We start from the raw sequence: 6,132 nt of genomic DNA, 5'->3' as shown, positions 1-6,132 counted from the left end.
AGAAATTTGTGTGCTTGTATGAGTAAGACCATAAAAATCTTTATTCTGTGTTATTAGGATAGAATTGTTCCTTCTCCCCCGCCCCCAACAAAAGGAGTTATCTTTTAGGACATACACGTCTGATTGGTCCTTGACTGCAGTTTTCTCAGAATTATTGTATCTCGCTGCCTCTCTTCTCTTTCTCTCTGACTTGTATGTGTTTAAAAAAGAAAAAGAAAAGACTTTTAAAGTCTTACATCTCTGTCAGCACTTGGCATTGCCATCCCTGAAAGATAGGATGTCTTATTTGTCAACCATGATGACTGGGTGTAGAATTCTTAAATCTGGTCATCCCAGTCTTTTGTGAGGTCATAGTTGTTGCAAATTTTCCATGATGTTGATTGGTTTGATCTGTAAGCAGATGGTCATGATCCCACAAAGAACAGGACAACATCCAGTATCGCATTTTTATTGACCTAAAATCCCACTCTATGCATGTGTTTTCCCTCTTCTCCACTATAGTACAGAATATCCCCTTCTTCTGTCAGTAAATCTGTGCTGTTTTACCATCTAGTTTCGCAGAGGCCAAGAATGTGCCACTGTGATAACGTCGGTGTTATAAATCAGTTTTTAGTTTTCCAACCTGTCTGGTGACAAATATGATGGGTGTTAATTCCACAGGCACTATATTTGTGTCAGTAATGAAAATGTTTAACTCTCTCCGGATGAAAAAATGCTCACGCATTCATACAAAAAACGAATTCGGAGGACGGAATGGGATAGTAAAAAGCCATGTGGTGTACATGTGATTTGGCGATTAGCCAAGCAGAGTGTATTCTGGGTCACTCCACAGCCGAATGGTATGATTGGCCAGCCTGTCATGTATGGCCTGTGTCGTACACACACTGACAGTCACTGACCGGTTGCCCGATCGTGAGCCGGCCCGTTGGCAAAAAACGTCTGAAGCAGGTTCTCAAAATGTTGCAGAGTGAACAAGGCAGCGATGGTAACATTTTAATGTTGCCAAAGTACTTGAAATGACACAAACTGAAGGGTTGGACATCGAAAAGGTGGATGATGACGAAGAAGAAAGTGAATTAATTGCAGAAAGTGAGCGTGGGTATGGTGATTTGGGGTGAAAAATTGGCATTGATTCCTACATAATGGCAAAACTGTAAAAATAAGGTGAGAAATTTGATTATTTTTTTTTTAATTATGTAACGGCCTAACACGTAATAAACCAGGTCTGAAAGTTTCATTTTCTTACTATTTTTTTGTAATTTTTTCCCAAACGCTTACAAATGGGGCCGTCTGTGAGGAAAAGCAAGGGAGAAAACTTGCCATCCTGAGAAGTAAACAATTCATGACAAAGCCCTGAAGGTCCAAGTGTTCAATTCTGGGGTCTTGACGTCCCATGTTGAAGCTCTCAGCTGACACCAACAAAATAGTACATTTTATTTTTTAGCTACCCGTGCAACAAGCCACGAGTTCAAGGTTTGTGAGCTCAATAAGCTCAGCGAGCAGAGACCAGTTTGAAAGGAACGGAGTAAGTGTTAAAGAATGGCTTAAAATGAAATGGTTACGGTGCAGAGAAACATTCAGACAACCATACAAAAATGGAAAACGATGCGAAGATAAAAAATCTGAACACTTTGAAAAACAACTGAACTCGCTATTCTTCAACCTCATTATTAGAGTGCAAACTGTTTATAAATTTATTTTTGTGAACATTGAGTGGAAAATTTGAAATAAGTATCCGAGTAAAAGGCAGTAAATATATGCAAAAAGATAACAGTAGCGCGAGAGTCCAAGGCTACTAGTAAATACATGCAAAAAGAGAACAGTAACTCCAAATACTCAATTAAGAATTTTTATGGGTTCTATGAGAAAAAAAAAAGTAAGGGAATCATTTGGATGGTCAAATCAATTTATGAATGTAAATATGATGCATGTCCATGTTACATGCCAAAATATTTGCTATATGATTTGTATTGTTTTCCTCTTATTGTTCAAACTTTGAATGACAGAAAAAAGACAGTCACATGGACCTTAAATCTAATGACAAAAGTATCCAAGTAAGATCTCGTATCGCAAGTTTTTTTTTACTCCAAAACTGCTTTTCCTTTACTGTCCCATTTTTAAAAATTGGTTTCACGATTATTGTTCTGATCTGTACACTGATTTCATTAGATCTGTACGTTTAATGACATTAAACATTTCTGTATTCAGTTCTCTCTCCCTCCCTCTCTGATACACACTTATCTCTATCTCTCCCTACCCGCGGAGGAATTGACTGATCTGAAACCAAGTCATTAATGGACAATTTAAAAGACTGATCTCTTCCTCAGAGTAAGGGGTTAATGAACACTCCTCAGCATCCCTTTCCCCAACACCAACGCCTTTACCAGACAGGAAAGTATTCTACAAGGTCATCGATCAATCAGTGAAACAATCGGCTTGGCTTAGAAACCAGCAGACCGCACACGTCATCTTAAAGTTGCATTAACATGAACTATGCAAAAGGAGAATTGGAGGGGGGTTTGGGGGGACGGGGGGGAGCCTCTTGACTAAAACAAAAAGAACACCCTCCCCCCAAAAAACGAACCAACCCTCAACAACAAACAAAACAAAAACGCAAAAAGTTGGTTTCTCAAGGAGGCCTTTAGACAAATCCTTTGCTACACCACATCTGCTAGGCAGATGCCGGACAGCTGCATATCCCAAGGCACTAGTCAGGCATTTAGTGTATGTAAATAGTGTGAATGTCAGAGTGGACTTCTGCAGAATTTTTCCACGGGACAACATTTAATTATGCTTGCCATGGGTTCTTTTTCAGTGCATCAAGTTGGTGATGCACACAGGACCTCGGTATATCATCTCATCTGAATGACTGTATGCTTTGATTTTCCAGTTAATCTTAGGAGAAAGGTGCAAGAACGAGAATTGCTCACAGACACTGTTTTGGCAGATAAGCATCTTTTCCATTCCGCCACCCACCTTCCTTATCCCACCTTCATGACTCATTCATTGCTAACCAGTGTTTAAAGAAAGGCTTGAAACGATAAAACTTTAAAAAAAAGAACAATAATAATTAAAATACATGTGGCTTGTAACCTATTGCAAGAATGTTTATACCTAACACAGTTTTCTGAAAAGAACTATCAACTTCTGAGAGTTTTGAATTTATTTAACACCCTAGTTAGCACAAAGTGAATCATTCAAGTGAGATGAATGCCACATAATTTCTGAACTTATTATATATATATATTAAACCAGACAAAGAAAAAGTCTCAATACCTCATGTACAGTTGTTTTTGTTGCTTTTTTTGTTGTTTGCAGCTGCATTGGAAATGTAATCCGTAACTAAGATTTTTGCTTTTCAAGAAAACACTAAATATACAGAAAGTGAGTTCAGCATGATCATAGAAGAGCGGCACACAGATGATAAAAGACCATCTATCACTATGTCCCCCTTGTCCCCAACTGCAACGCTTCCCAGTGCCACGCCCAGTTAAAATCATGACCTTTCATGGTCATGCACTGAAATGTTGAAATCATCCAGAACTGAAAGACAGAACTGGAGCATAGCCTGCATGTTAAAGACGTAAATATTTGCTGCATACAAGAGATGCATACACAGAGCAACAACCTTCAAGGTGAAGGGATACCAGTGCTTCTTATCTGATGGGAGTAAAGGGGTCCTGACACTGGTCAGGAATAACATCGATGCCTGTTAGGTTGCTTCACACGTGGAGGACTTAATACCAGGTGCTGAAAATCCCACTGGTCACAGCAAATACGCTACTTGTCAAATTCTACTCCCCCAACGATGACCCGTTTCTCTCAACTCATTGAGTTTAGCATGGACTCGACTTCATTGCGCTGGTGATTTCAACAGCCACTCATTGAGAGAAAAGCTCAAACCTGAACCTTGAGCAGTTCTCTCAGAAGCATGATAACCGCACGAGCGGCACGGACCACATTCGTCATTGCCACAACTCACACACTCCTCAATCACAAAAGTTGGATCCAGGAATAACGAATCGGGAGAACAGACGCTTTTACCGTCGACCACGACAGGCATACAATGTGAGGGACTAGCACCCATACCATAACTTGACATAGCAGTCGTTGTTGGGAAAAAAAAGAGACTGGAGAATGGGAGTGCACTACCTTGAAAACATGCGCATATATTTGGGATCGTTCTTCCACACATGCACACACGCACGCTGCTAACATGCTCGTGCACACACACACACACACACCGCGTGTTTTGAAGCTGCGAACTTTCCATTTGGACCCATTTCCATCTTTTTCAAACACCTTCGCTGGCTGTCGCATTTGACTACACACGGAAGCTCATGTGGGTCGTCCACGACCCATACCACTGTCGCTTTTGACTACACACGGAAGCTCATGTGGGTCGTCCACGACCCATACCTTTTAATGAAACAAAAACCTGTATATTCCTCCAAAGCTTATAACAAAATATAGAAAAGGAAAACATGTAACAACTGATTACACACACATGCGCTCGCAGACGCACACACAGACTCGCACAAACACATACACTCAGAAGAAACACATGCTCACGCATTCACACACGCACACAACTGATCACACACACAAATGCATAACACCACATGCACATACATACAAACACTTCTTATGCACACAGAGATAGAGAGACAGACAGCGAGACAGAGACAGAGAAAGAGAGAGAGATGACTCATATCATACTATACACACACAACAAAGATATTCATTTACACAGCCGGTACATGCTGTAAGAGAAAGGGACGGAAGGGGGTTATAGCTGAAGACAGGCAAAAGGGACGGGGTGGGGGGTAGTGGGAGAGTAGTGGGGTAGTGAGGCTACTGAAAGTAAAACTTCTTTATTTTCCTTCACTAATTGCAAATTAAACCTTCTGAAATCACTATTAAAAAGGTATGGGTCGTGCATGACCCACACGAGCTTTCGAGGGGTGACCACGTTTTTTCCTCTTTAAAAAGCATGGGTCATTCACAACCCACACAAGCGTTCGTGTGTAGTTAAAACGCCACCTTTAATTACACATTAACTAATGAATGAATTTTTTTCATTTTTTTGGCAAAAGTTGGCCCAGTGCAGCAGTCCACAGAGTACTTTCGATGTCAGACACTGCTGCTACCGAGTCACTGTTCAAACAACTGACTTCTGTAATGTTGCCCGCACTGCACAGGGGTTAACCGCTGAATTGTCACCGGTGACAATTTGGCGGAGCTCAGTTAACCGCTGAATTGTTGCCGGGCCGATCTGAGACAATTCAGCTTTTAGGCGACAAGAACATGGTTACTTAGTGAACGCCAAATTGTCGCCGTTCGTTTTGCTGTGTGTTGATGATGTTGAAGACGAAAGGAAGTAAAAAAAGAATAAAGTTATGAAGTAGCGGGGAATGAAAGAAATAAGCAATAGAATAAGAAATTCGAAAGGATGAGAGCAGAAAGAAAGAGAACAGAAATAAAGGGATTTAAACAAGAAAAGAAAAACGACAGGAAGAGAGTTGAAAACGAAATGAGGGGAAAGAAGAAATGAATAAATTTACGAAGGAAAGATGAAGAAAAGAAAAAAAGAAAAGGTAAGAAAGCCCTGTTACCCTTGGTCTAAGTTCCCCCAAATTTTCTTTCACTCGGGTCCAAGTCCCCCCCAGGTCTGTGTTCCCCTGGATCTATGTTCCCAACAATTTACATTTTCCGGCTCTTTGTTCCCCCAGGTCTATAATCATTCCCACGGTTATATATCCCCCCCCCCCCAGATCTATATTACTCCAGGTGTAGAACCACTATATCTTATGCAATATTATGCATCTTTCTTTGGGGGGGGGGGGGGGGGGACCGGTTTTGACCACGACTGTACTGACTGCTGATCACTGACCACAACTGAACACTACTCACCACTTACCACCTCTGGGCACTACTCACAGCTGACCACTGCATACCACTACAGATCGCTGACCACAAATAGGCACTACTGACCGCTGACCACTACTGACAAATACCATTCTTGAACACTACTGACAAATACTTCCCTGACTACTGACCATGGGTCACCGCTGGCCACCAACCAGTACTAACCACTGCTGATTGCTGACCACTAACAATAAATTATGGACT

The sequence above is a fragment of the Babylonia areolata genome, chromosome 1, assembly GCF_041734735.1.
Source record: "Babylonia areolata isolate BAREFJ2019XMU chromosome 1, ASM4173473v1, whole genome shotgun sequence".
Taxonomy (NCBI): domain Eukaryota; kingdom Metazoa; phylum Mollusca; class Gastropoda; order Neogastropoda; family Buccinidae; genus Babylonia; species Babylonia areolata.
Note: the sequence above shows the minus strand (reverse complement) of the source record.